General features: G+C 41.8%; 1 protein-coding gene across 1 annotated transcript in view; it reads right to left on the reverse strand.

Annotated features, from left to right (window-relative positions):
• cttnbp2 (cortactin binding protein 2) overlaps window positions 1-14605 on the reverse strand; it is an 88313-nt gene that overhangs the window by 61475 nt on the left and 12233 nt on the right. The gene's annotated exons all lie outside the window — the stretch shown is intronic.

A 14605-nucleotide genomic window follows, 5' to 3' on the forward strand; every position in this document is an offset into this window, starting at 1 on the left:
CCATTAAGGCCCCGGAGTCTGCAGGTTTTCATTCCAACAGTGGCTGATTCTGCTGATTAGCAAGTCTCCATCCAGGGAAGAAGAACTAATTAGCGAAATGAGCTGGATGGAATAAAAGCCTGCTTACAGTCAGGCTTCAATGACACGAGGATGAGAAGTGCTGCTGTGAAGAACTGGAGCACCAATATTGGATGATTTTGCACAATTATGTCACATCTGACCTAAAAAGAAATGAAGCTAAAGAGAGATTTCTTTTAAATTATAAACAGCCCCAACCTCTACCTGTGGTTCCAGCATTTTCTGATTGTTTACATCACAATTTCTGTTCTTCCATTCACATGCGTCATACACTTTGACCCAGTTCTGATTAAATCTGCACATCCTCATACATAAATGACTGATTGTCTGACAACTGATTGTCAATGACTCCCTAAATATAATACAATATGCAACAATAGCAGTTGCAGCGAACCAGCGACAGCTGTACTGAATGTTAAATCGTATGCTCGCAGTTGTGTTCCTTTCATGGAACAGAACCACTCATTCAGGTTCAGGAAAGATTGTGGATTGGGTTAATTTAACAACTTTCTTATGTAACTTGTGTATGTATGCATGTCATGAATGTGGTTTAAGCTGTTATGTACTCGACGTATCTGAACTAAGTTAGGGTTTAGTTAGGGAGACAGTCTTGTTTGTGTTTGACCCATCAAACCATCTATCAAACAATCCTATCTGTTTGACATCTGACTTCCTCCTTTGCTGCTGTTATAATTGCTACAGCCCCTAGAGGTCGCAACCAATACAATAGAAATATGGTGATGTATTTGTTGCTCTTTCTGATGATGACGCACTGGTTGTGCGTTTGTTACAAGCTGGCTTATTGAGATAAACAGTAGCTGACACAAAACCATCTACCATTGTAGAGGAGAAGGGCGCAATGACATGATGTGAAAAAGCAAGGGAAATATAATGTTTCCTCTTGTTTCGTGTGTTAATGTGAGGATGGTTACATCAGATCTCTGTGAGACAATGAGGAGACATTTTAACAGCCAATCAGTCAAGCAAGTCAAATGTTCGCTACATCAAAACGTTCTCAGATTAGGTGTTTCTGTTTCTGCAATGTTCAAATACTGTATCAATAATAGACAAAGAAAATGATTAGCTCCATGTAAGGATGTACAATATTGTGACATTTTTACTGCTGGCCATTTATCATATCGGTGAAATGTGTACACATATTTCCCCACACTCCAGTGCAGTGGGTGGCAGTAGAAGCAGCAGTAGATTAAATAGCTTTACACTGATTAAACGATAACTTCTTTATAAAATATGGAAAGGTGAAATCATTAATGATCTTATCAGCATTAACCAATGGTCATCAGTCTCAGCTGACAGAAGATATTGTGCATCTCTACACACTCTGACAATGACTTCTTCCTCTAATTTACCCTGACCACCTACATGCAACTTTTAACTGCATGTGTTTGATGTGAAAATTTATTAAAAAGAACAGTTGACAACCTGCCTGTAACCAGAATCCATATGTGTAGCATTACTCTACACCAGCACATGAGCCTCACTTGATTTCCCCACAAACTCCTCTTAACACCAAGATTATCTTTACTTCGTTAACATTTTGAAGGAACAAAAGCTGTGCTTGTGCATCGATAACGGCAAGTATTAACAGCACCATATTTAAAATTCTCACATAGCCAACAATATCAGCCCTTAATGTTGGAGCAGCTACATTACATTTCTATTGTTCTGGAGGACAATGAAGCTAAGGAACTGAATCCTCCTCTGTATAGTCCAACAGGTGTGACCCTCTGTCCCCCTCTGATACAAAAAGCCTCGGGATGAGAAGCAGCAGACATGTAGGAGTGCATTTTTTTCCACACAGGAACCTTGTTTTCTGCCAATTTGACCAGAAATTGCTGTCAAGAGCGAGAACAGAGCAGCCAGTGTTTCTCAGGAACTCGATGTCTAGACAAAGCGGTAGCTGTGTCGAAGCAGAACTCGCAACCCCCTTGACAGCACTTTCTTCACCCACTTCAGTCACGACCTTCAGCCCCCTCCCAAGGCAGAGCACTCCGGTTCAGCCTGAGCAGAACAGCGCGAGCATCACACCACGGACAACATAAAAGCAGAGACGGAGAGGAGGGATGGCTGTTTGCTCTTGCCGTTGCCTTGGAGAAGAATGGCGAATATGGGAGCAGGAAAACGCAGATGGAGTGCTGTAGTAGCTGCTGAATGCTTGTAAATTTAATTGCTTTCGCTACAATGCATTACTGTGAAGCCAACAGGGAGGGAGTGAGTCGTGCTGCAGGAGGAGTAATCGATTAACGGCTGAAATGGAAAAGGAGGTAGAGGCCCTCTTTCCCACACCGACTCAACTAAAACCTCCAGCATCCACTGACGCCAGGATTTAGTAATATTTATGACAACTGTAGAGTTTTTGACATTTACTTATTGGTGTGAGTGCTCCTTTAAACCAAGTCCAAAGAAAGAAATCCAATCCAAGTGCAAAGAAATCAGAAAGTCACCCCATCAAAAAGCTGGAAACGCTGAACTTTCTTTGAAATTTTATTCAAATTGGTTTAGATAGATTTATAAAAATAGTGGGTGATTAATGTATTACTTAACAAATTATTGATAATATAGAATTTACACCAGTTCCTGAATGATACTTTTATGAAATCTGTTTTAACAAAAGATATATGACATGCTGACATGGCGAGCCCCAGTTTTGGGCGTAATCTTGTGTTTTTCCTGCATGCCACGAGATCAGCCAATCAGCCAATCACTGGCACAACGAGCCACTGCATGCCTTCACATGTCACTCAAAACCATAACTGTGAACCTGATCATGGCACTAGAGGAGACATCAGGGAACAACAGTAGGACTCATCCTCTGGGGAACTTGAATGTCCGTAAAAACGTTCATATCCGTCCATCCTACAGTTGCTGAGATATTTCAGTCTGGATCCAAATGCTTTCTACCATCTGTGCCGTCTCTCCAACATCCTGTTCTCACTCAGCATCAGCCCATGGTCCTGCATCCTTCACATCCTCCATTTTGTAATGACTCAGCGGCATTCTTTGACATTTCAACAGGAGCATCTCTTCCACTCACAGCCTCTCACACCCCTCCTCCTGCATCGTTTCACACTTGTTGAGACTCAGTCGCCATCTTTCTGTCACCATCTCACACACAAGATCGGTCAATCTTCTTTTTGGCAAACCCTTCTCCAACACACATACACACACACACACACACACAAAAGTGCAGTCACCTGAGGCGTTAGACTACTACTAGGTGGGTGGTTCAGTACGGTTTGCTCGAGGGCACTTTAACAGGTATCATCCCGAACACTTTAACCTGTTCGATAACAGCTGCAGGCTGAGAGACTCTGAAGTGCCTTTCACAGGCATCTCTTCCTTTTCCTGTCTATTTAAGGGCTCCACTAATAGCACATGAAACATCATAAAATCATTAAAAGATTAATTCTTCTGAGCACAAATGAACTGAAATTAAGAATCAGGCCCTCGTTTCTGTTGCAGAAATGAAAAGATGTTAGTGAAAGAGCGGAGGCGTAAAAAGCTGCTTTCATTGTTGGCAAATTGCTTTTCAGAATATCATTTTCAGATTGTGATATCTTTTCATAAATGACACTGTACTCGCTGTTTATTCAGAATGTATTCATATTGAATGCACTGAACTTCCGAATTGCACCAGGTGCACTTCCTTGGGTCCTCAGCAGCACATCTGCCGCATGTGAGGTAGATCGGATGATCGATTATGGAGATATCCGATAACATGGATTGCACGATTAGAAAATATTACATTTTCATTAATATTAGGATTAAAGACCCTCCAAATGAAAAGTGCCATATGTACGAATTGTTAGGTTAACCGAAATTATCTGCAGAATACAAAGAGGTAACTGTTTGACGTTATATGGTCTATAAGATATCAACTGAAGATAGCATGCTAACCAGCTGGCCCCAGCTGTCCTGCTCCAAAGCTCCTGTGCTAGCTGTGTTCACACCAACGCTCCCACACTCCTGAGTATGAATTTGACAGGTGGCCAATTCTTACATATTTCACCTTTACTTTCGAAAACATGATGTTAAGCTGTAGCGTATCTGACAGAAAAAAAACATTTGTGCGATTCAATTAGACACACAGTCAAACGGCATTTTAGGCGCATTAAACCTCCTTCAGAGTGTCACTTGTAACGCCACTACAGACATGGCGTCACGGTGGGCGTTATCCTGCGATTTCACATTAATTGCATCTTTTCTCATTTCGACCTCAGCTAATAGCGGTGAAGTTGTTTCTACTGCGAGCTCCTCCTGCTGCAGCTGGGAAAAAAAAAAAAAAAAAAAAAAAAACTCCCACGTTCCTCTCCGTCGCCTCTGGCTACATCAGCAGCAGGTTAACAGGCCGAGAACATAACCACAAATATTATTTCATGTTCTGAAATACAGGAGAAGAAAGGAGGATAGAACTGAGAAGATGAAAAAACTACACAACGGGGTCCCTCGTATTTTTAGTGTTCCTCTCTCCCTCTCTCTCGCTATGGTAACCTGAAGTCGGCCACTCACAGCTGCTGCTCTCATTCCAGCTGAACACCCACACTCTATTAAACGCTCTGTGTGTGTGTGTGTGTGTGTGTGTGTGTGTGTGTGTGTGTGTGTGTGTGTGTGTGTGTGTGTGTGTGTGAGTGAGAGAGAGAGAGAGACACACACACACACACACACACAACTAAAAGGCAGTGCGTGTGAGTGTTTGAGTGAAAGAATGAGAGTGCAAATGGATGTGAGAGAGTGAGAATGTGTGTGTTTGTGTGTGCATTTACAGTTTGTGTGCGTTAAACATATGAGCACCATCGTCACATCCACATATTTTACTTAGACATGACCGCCACAGCACAGGCGTCCTGCCGTCAGTCAGTCAGTCAGTTACAGCACAGCAGCAGCATGTACAGAGGCTGAGCAAAATGGCAGTTAACTGGATGAGCACCTGCTGGAGTCGAGCGATGTGAAGATATATCCACTCCGTGGATGCTTTATTCAGCCGGGTGCGCCTGACAAAAGTGAGACTGAAACACAACTCTGGTTATTCCCTGCGCTTGCCAGATGCTTACGGGAAATGTTGCTTCATGAACTGCAGCTTGGAAAAGATGTTGTGTACACATGTTTATGTGCTTGTGCATGAAATAGTGAAAAAGGCACTTAGGGGCACCCATAATCACGAAACAAGACAATGATTATCTCTCAGTCAAGTTAATCACAATTCTGGACTAATGCAAGATTGAAAGCAATGGATTTATATTGATTACTGAATGCAGCTTATAGGCTTGCATTTGCATTGCTCAACCAAAAGTGTAAAGAATAGTGATAATTATAATTTCCGTAATATCTTATTAGTGTTCATATTTTTTTCTAGCACAGCCTCCAAGGGCACGAGATTGATGTATTTAACTCTAAAACGTGCATTTTAGTGATATGATAGATTTCTATGAAACATCTCCTTGTCTAATGTTGAAATGAACTTCCTTTTACTTCCTTTCACAACTTTACATGGGTGAATCAGCTAATTTATTCTGAACAGCTGTATCAATCTGAAATCTTCTTATTTCATGATTATCTGCCTCTTTTGACCTGCTTCAGCTATTGATGAACCAACCTATTGACTGACTTCACATTAAAAGGAGCATTGTGTAGTTGTGCATTGTGAAAGATCCTTACTGACGGAGTTGATCATGCCTAAACAACCTCTTTTGTTCCATGTTTGAATAAACTGAATAAACAAACTGACCTTAAAGGACAACACGATTTCATACTGTTTTTATTTGTATATATTTGGCGGACCCTGCCACCTTTCTAGCCTTAAACTGTATTCTGGGGAGCTTTATTTCATCTGAGAACAAAAAAAAACAAACTGAGTTTGTCATTACCTCATTAATATCAATGCAATATCCATATAATACATATCCCAATTATGAATTTATATTTCTTCTCAAAAACTACATAGGGCCTCTTTAGTAAACAAATGAGGTCAGGTCTCTGCAGTTCAGATTCACGCCTCTCACCAGAGGAATGACTGAATACCTCCTACAAACACTCTCAGAGCTCAGAGTTTTTGCTCCGGATCAGTTAAGGCGAGCGGAGTTGACTATTTCTGTGTTTGTGTCACCATCTCTTGTTTCATTCCCAGCCTCATCACGTGGCGCTGCAGTGTGTATGTTTGTGTGTGTGAGTTAGAGTGTTCATGACACTTTCAGCTCGCATCACACAGCGCCCGTGTCATCAAATCAAGTGACCGAGAGACCCTGAGAGACAGAGAGAGGACGGAGAGAAAGAAAAGTGGAACAGGGAGATTTTAGACTCAACTGCATCATCACACATAAAGAACACACTTGAGGAGGAGGAGACGAGCAGAATCAACACAGTTTATAAAATACAATAAAACAAGTTTTGGTCCACGTGCCCTGGAAGATTGGACTGTCTTGGACAAATGGTACAAATTACAGTCAAATAGTCTATATTTTCACTGAGCTTAATAACACATTGCATCAGCAGTGTCCGTAATTTCAGACTGTAAGTCAGACTCATCGTCATCATGTCAGTGCACTACAAGCTAAAATAATTATATTTTTCTTGATAGCCAAGTCTAATCTCTCTTGCTGGTCGCCGTTTGTCATGCAGGCTGAGGCATTATGTCTAATCACATGTTTTACAAGTACAATAAGTTAAAATGGATCTTTACCTGTTTTAATACAAATAATATACTATGACAATATGATCCAATTTCATACCTCTTTTATCAACACTTGCCTTCAGGAAAATGTCACCGTGACAAAATAACAGTGTTGTAATTTCTAAGGCATCTGTTTGTGGTGAAGTTGTCTCACAAATTTTTACCTTGTGTTAATGTAATTTTATCATCACCTTTATGTTCAGGTAGACCAACGTATGGAGGTTGAGCTGCGAAATACAGCAACTAGGGGTGTCATTATTTCGATTCTAGATTTAAAAAAAAAAAAAAAAAATCAATCAAAATGAGTTTTCGATTTGAATCACTGAAATCCAAAACAGGATCATGATTCAGACAACACTTCAGAGACCACACAGCTATCTTACCAGCAGCCTGCAGCTTGTCCTGCGTGCAGGAAGACGATCAACTGACTGGTATCAGAGTGTCAGAGATGTTGGGGTTATTTTCTTTTTCTTTGTATTGATTTGCTTTGCAAACAAACTGAATTTCTATCTTTTGTTGTTTCTTGTTGAACAAATGTACAAGAATAACTTCTCATGTACAGCTGTTATCATCAAAAAATGGCAATAAACCTGTCTGATTACCCTCAGTGACACACCGAGGCTAAAATAGAGACGAACGTCTCTTCCCCTCTAATTAAGATGCCGCAGATCTGAACAACAACATCTAAAGAGAAGTATCTTCTTCTTTCTGTAACCTTAAAAGCGTAATAAATCAGCAGGCACAGCAAATATACAGGATTTTACCTCCTACTTCCATTGATTAGGGAGGAAACAGTGAGTAGATTAATCATTTACTGAACAGGAGAATCTTATCATTTCAGTGAATTCAGTCATTTGTTGTTGATATTCTTGTTTTTTTTCCCATGCAAACACTCTCTGGTTCCAGCTTCTCATCTGTGACGATTTGTCACTTTTCTCTTGAATTTCTTTGTAAATAGATTACCTTTGGATATAACAAACCATTTAAAATGACGTCAACATGGGTCCCAAGAACTCATGAGGAAATTTTCCACTATTCTATCGGTTAAACAACAACCAGTTAAACTAATAATCAACAAAATAAAATAAATCACATTATTTCCTCCTTCTTTGTGCGCTCCCACCTACAGTAAATAACTACCAGCACTGTGGAGGTTTTTCTGAAAGAAGTCAGCTGCCAGAAAAAAAAACCTGACACTTCATTCCTCCCATGCTTGATTTTATTTTTGACCCAGAAACACAAAAAACATAAAGTCAGGTGTCCGACTTCATGAGAACATCCCACATTCCCTTAATGTGTGTGCGTGTACGGAAACAGGCCAGAGATCGCTGCCAGGGTTGGGGGTTCGATTCCCAGTGGGGGCCAGCCCATGTTATAGACGTGCGCACTCTGCAGCACTGCGAGGCACTTAAGATAAAAGCCTCCACCTAACGGCATATGTTATATAATTATGCCAACAATGAGGAGACCGAGGGGAGGCTGAAGAGTGAAATATAGGCCTTTATAAAGGGGGAGGAGGAGGGTTACAGTCAGAGAGAGAGGATTAAGAGAGAAAGGGAGTGAGAGGGATGGTTGCTATGACCTACTTCTGAAACACTTCACCAATCGCTTCGTTTCACACTGAAGATTTTTTTTTTTTGCATGCGAGGGACACACGGGCATAGACACATACTGTCCATAAAAAACGGAGCTGACAGAGGAGACATACTGTGGAAAATGATTATAGACATACATTTAGACTGCAAAGGCCAGTTTATGAGACGTGCAGTCGACCCTAAGGTGCTCTCAAAGATAAAAAAAAACGAATCACGGGAAATAAACGTTCCTCGGGCACTCTTAAAAGGCTAAATTAAGTCAAAGCCTTTATGCAGTCAAGCATATTAATGCTATAAAATGTCATCCACGTAAAAACAGATGGATCACAGCTGACGCGCAAAGATGGACATGTTGTTCACATAAGCGCCATAAATGAAAATCTAAATCAGCAGTGCGATACAGTCCCTTAAACAGGTGTCTTTAAGACTGTTGTTTATAATTATACACATTGATTTCTCCATTTAAAACATTAAACGCATTTTTGTTTTGTAGTTGTTGTTTAGACTGCAATTCACAAACTAATGTTTCATAGTAAGGTTTCAGACATACTAAAAAAACCTCACATACTGTTTTAGCGTACTAAAGAGCATGCTGGAGAAGGCTTTTGAACAAAGCCAGGGGAAGAGTATGGGCTATCATTAGTAAAAATGCTAAGATAACATCAACCAAGACAATGAAAATGCCCCGTTATCGCCGACAACAACATCTCTAACAAGGTAATTAATTACCAAAAGGTGTCGATGAGGATGTTGATGCCTTGTTGTTCACGTGGGAAGGCTCAACTCTCCGTGAATGAGTGCAGCGCTGGCTGCAGGTGTGCCAACGTCAGCTGTGGCTGCTGCAGGGGACCTGGATTTCAAACACAATACACTCTTCAGCGTTTGGATGTATTTTATGTTTGACCAGGTGTCCTCGGGTTAGACGTGCTGCCCTGACTCACCGTGACATCTCATGCTCTTCCCCTCTAAAACGTTACTCTAAAGTTGGTTTGTCATGTTGCAGGAAATTCTAACTGTTACAATACCTCGAAAAAAGGTTGATATTCGATTCCATTTGATTCAATATTATGGGGAAAAATTAATGCAACATTGGGGCACAAAATGTAAGGCTTTTATCAAAAGGTAAATGACAAGTTTTGTGTTCTGTGTGTGTTAAGCACAAGGAAGACAAAACAAACAGTTTGTACTGGTGTATTGATACTGGAAAAAATGAGCATTGAAGCCATTTTAAATAATAGATATTTAGCAACATTTCAATACTTTTGAGAGCCAAAGATGCACTCTTTGTGTTTGTTTTCAATTGCGTAACCTATCGAAACAAATCGATGACCGCTGATAGGAGGTGCAGAGTGAGGGAAGATTATCCACCAGTTAATCAATCGTGGAAAGACAGATAAAAAAAATATAAGTAAAAAATTCAAGTAGGGCTGCCAGATGAAATAAATATACCTGAGCAACCTGTCCAAATAAAGTCTATGTGTGGGAAACACTTATGATGTTTCACCATCCAGTTGGTTCAGGGATAAGGAAAGTACAGCCCGGACTTCTGCATCAAGGCGTAATGTTTAAAGAGAGAATCAGCCAAGAATTTTGCCTATACATCATCATATGAAGTTGTGCTTTATTAACATGATTTTCAGACATTTTATAGACTTAATGCTTTATTGATTCATCGAAAAAACAACTGACTGATTCATTGATATGAAGCTGCATATGAATGGCTGCATCCCTACATACATCACACACACACACACACACACACACACACTCAGACATGCTCTTTCAACTCTGAGACAGTCCACCCCTCTGGGATTGGTCCTGTCTTCTCCACTGACTGACAGCACTTCAAAATCCACACCCCCATCGCAAAACAAAAAAAAAAAAAAAAGAGAGACTGTCATAAGAAACTGGCTCTCCAGAGAGGTCCACTAACGGATCGTACCATTCTCCTGAAATGGGGGAGTCGGAGGTGGTGGTGGCTTGAAAGTAAGTCCGACTCTGTGTCTTTTGTAGCCTCATTCCTGAGTGTCATGTCAGTGGGTGGCGGTGAAACACGAGCCTGGGAGCCTGTGAAGGAGGGTCCGGGTTGGGGGGTTCTGGTTGCTAGGCATCCGATGGATCAGAGCAGGATGCTGATTGGCTTGTGTGTGTGTGTGTGTGTGTGTGTGCGCGTGTGTGCGTGTGTATCTGGAGAGAGTGTTAACCCAAGAAGTGTTGAACTGATTTTGGACCGTAAAAACAGCAGTGGGGGGAAGAGGAAGACTGATACAGACGCATGTCATATTGGAAAAAGGTTGTCTTTGACTTATTTATATTAGATTCGCAGATTCAGATAATTATGTGCTCTTTCTTGAGGCTTTCCAAACCAAACTGTAATTCCAGCACAGATTTACTTGGCAAACTGACTTAGCCATAGTGGTTTGGACGAAAAATCCTGCCAACACACACTCTATCAGGGTCCCAACAGAAAGAATATGATTTCCTCATCCCAGTTTCATTTCCCATTGCTCCAAAAAAGATAGGTCAGGTGTGGATGATGATAATACTGCCCACTACTTTGTTCAGTTTGAATAAAATGAAAAGATTATTTCTTGTGATCTGCAGGGTCACAAATTTTGCACAGCACATGATTGAACTCTGTGGGGAGTCTTAACGAAACATCCCATCTCTATCCGGGAGGAAAACAAGAAGGCAGCATGTTGTGGTTCGGGTATTGCACTGTGATTTTTAATATATTTTGGATTAGCCGTGCAGCCCGGAGAGAGGGAGAGATACAGCAAGGACAGAAATTCAACGATTTATGTGGAAGGAGAGAGACGGCTAGAAAGACAGTAATGATGAGCAATGAGCTGCCACACCGTCTGCACAAAGATATAAGACGACAGATAGAAACAAAGAAGCATTAAGCTACGGAGAGCGGTGCTGAATGAACGTGGGGTGTCCAACAAAAACAAAGAGTTACGGGAACAAAAAGAGATGGACAGAGATAACGAAGAAGACAAACATAGCTGAGTGCGTTTGTGGGGAGGAGGGGGAGCTGGAAAAGCCCAGCAACAGGGCATGCCTTAAATAGCTAGATGGTTGGAGATAACGTGACGTTGGAGAAAGCCTGATGGCTCCGGGCACGTGTTGTGTTGTGCTAAGCATGTACAAGCCCAGTGCTGACAGCAGCTCCATGGGCTCTCTTAGTCATGCGGCAAGATCACATGACCTCCCGAGGAGGCCTGCTCGTATGAGGCCGGACGCTGGTGGGCAGAAATGCCGACTGCCCATCTGGATTCCCAAATGCCGCCGTCTGTGGGGATGTTACCCCGATCCACCTCCAGACAAGCACTGAGTTATTGTAACAGAGAAAAGTCATTTGTTTACTGCTTATTCGGGAGCAAAAGCACTGAATGTTTTTACCATTATAAGCATGCAGCTGCTGCTGCGGCAGTGGTGCCATTACTTCATTTCACCAGGATAATCTGCTGATGGCAGGTACTGATATTTATCAAGCTGAGCTGGACCACAAATGGACTGGAGATGCAACAATACACCCATTTAAAATATGTGGTGGTGCTGCGAATCATTACTCAGACATACAGAGATGCAGGGATGGGCGACATGGAGACAGACCAATAGCAGATTGGTCGCCGATATTATGGGTAAAGAGCTGCACTATCAATGTATTAGCCAATATACACACATTTCATGCAATGATACCTCAAATGTTGTTATTAAACGATTGCGCTGAAAGTATGTGAAGGACGCAGTGCATTTTATCGACTGGTAATAAACTTTAGTCTGTTGAGTGAAATTTACTGCTAAGTCTATAAACAACTTGACAGCAAACTTCACTCGGAGATTAACAACAGTACTGAAGCATCATTTTCTGCATCGTACTCTACAAAAAGGAACATATGCCGACACAAATAGATCTGTGATAGCTGGCAGACAATATTGGCCGACCGATATATTGATCTCCTTCAAAACACTTCATATATGCTGGGATGGGGCGACAAAATCAAATATCAATATTTTTGACCAGATAACCTCAGTATTGATAATGTGACAATGATATGGCCCTTGGTACTTTCAGTTAATATCAATACTAATAAGATTTTCTTTTTTAATGAGACTAAATACTTATCAGTACTGTAGATTAAATCACTAAGGAGGTAAAGGCAAGTATTTTAGTATTTTTAGTAGTAGTATGAGACACTATACCTCCCTCCTTTAGCATCAGTTTTGCATGTTAAGTTCACTAATTGTGAAGCACTTTGAGTTTTGGACTGTTATCAATGTTGTGAAAACACTGCGGTTTGGTTAGGCGTACTAGTCTTACTGGTCAGTAAATTTAACATCTAGGTGCTAAAAGCATTAATGTTTTCTCAGAGTAGGTGGAGAGCAAACTAGCTAAAAAGCTAAAAAAGGAGAGTAATATCATAATCTACTGCTCATCTACCACTACTTAGCCAACTAGTGGCCATTTTTTCTCCCAGTGGTTTACTGACGTTTACTTCTTGCTGCTGTTTGAATGGTAGAGGGTCTATCTAGGGTCTTTAGAATATCAAGGACATTTAAAAGAGCTTTAAATGACTTTTTGAGATTTGCTCCTTTCATCCACTGAAGAGGTTTTACACACTGTGTCTTCGTAAAGCCATTTCTTTGTAAAACGGGGAAATTAGCACTGGCCATCGGCCAAAGGCTTAATCTTGGTTTTGGCTAGCGAGTTCATACAGCTTTAGCCGTCACTCAACGCAAAAACGACTATTTTAAAAAGCAGCTACATTGTTCTAAAAATGCAGCTTAAATCACCTGCTGATACAAAATAAAACTGATTTGTTTGCTGGGTAAAGATGTGGTCTCCAAACTCCCTCTGAAAGGCTCTTGGCGCAGAAGAATGGGTGACTTGTGCAGCAGGCAGCCAGTAATCATGTGATATCGCTGTCGTTTGGTTAATCTGCTTACAGCCCCCTTTCTTTTTCTCCAGGATGAAACCTGATACGGTAGCTCAGCCAGCTTTAGCCACACGCTAATTAATCTGCCGCACCAAAGCCTCCTAATAAAACCCTGACGCCACAAACAATCATTGTACCCTTGCCAAGCCGCAGAAGTTCGGTCCAAGCTTTTGGGTGTGGGAGCGCGAAAGTGGTACAGTGGGGGAACTGGCTGTGTGGAGATAGTGGACCAGCACTAAAACTGCCAAGGCTGATAGTTCAGATCCCTGTGTAGCGCTTTGCAGCACTGCAATTCACTTTGGAAATGCTGACTAATACGGCTGGTTAGCTTGATTTGTGGTTTGATTTTTCTTTTTTTGGGGGGGCCTTTTCTGGCTTTATTATTGATTGTACAGCTGAAGAGTGTGACAGGAAACAGGGCAAGAGAGAGGGAGCGACACGCAGCAAAGGGACCCGGGCCAGGAGTCGAACCCAGGTCCACTGCAGAGCCCCGGCACATGGGTCGCGCACGCCACCAACCGAGTCAAGCGGCACCCTGTGGTTTGATTTTTAAGAAAAAGGGGACAGCATTGTGCGGTGACACTGATAGCCCTGCAGCTGGTGGCCAGATGATGCTTTTCTTTTGGCTATTGAAGTGTGATGGGGGGGTGGATAGAGGGCTGGATTGGGGAGTCGGCTTAATCCGCTCTGTCACACTGTCTCGCTTTGTCAGAGTCGATATCAGGCCTCCATTTTTTACCCTCTCCATCGTCTTTGCTCCGATTCAAACCAACAAGCTGGCCTTCTCTCACTCCAGATACATCTTTCTTATCCCTGTTTTTTTAAATCATTTCTCTCACCCTCCTTCATCCCCTGTTCCTCCTTCCTGCCTGTCTCTGAGGCTCTCGGATGGGGCTTATCAGCAACAGAACAAACAGGCTCATTGTGTTGTGCGAGAGCCGTCAGGGTGCAGAGAGGAGGCTTGTTTCTTTAAAACCTGGATAGGATATCCATTCACAGGGGAGATGGGGCTTGCTGGGCGTCTTAATGCCAGCAGACAACATGGGTGCGGGTGGAACGGAGACAGACAAAGACACTGAGAAGAGGTGACATCGGGGCACAGACTGTCCCATATTTAAAGAATAGGAGGCAGCAAAAATCCTAGATGATAGGCTGATGAACCTGAATGAAAAAGAAGAAGAGGGACTCTGCAAAAGTGAGAAAGCAAGTACAAAGATTCAGTGTCGAGGTCGAGTGAGGTAGAAAGAAAAGTGTGGTTCAATATCAACTACCCAGCGGCTCAATAACAGGGACAACTACTG

Source organism: Acanthopagrus latus, chromosome 8 (genome assembly GCF_904848185.1).
Source record: "Acanthopagrus latus isolate v.2019 chromosome 8, fAcaLat1.1, whole genome shotgun sequence".
Lineage (NCBI taxonomy): Eukaryota > Metazoa > Chordata > Actinopteri > Spariformes > Sparidae > Acanthopagrus > Acanthopagrus latus.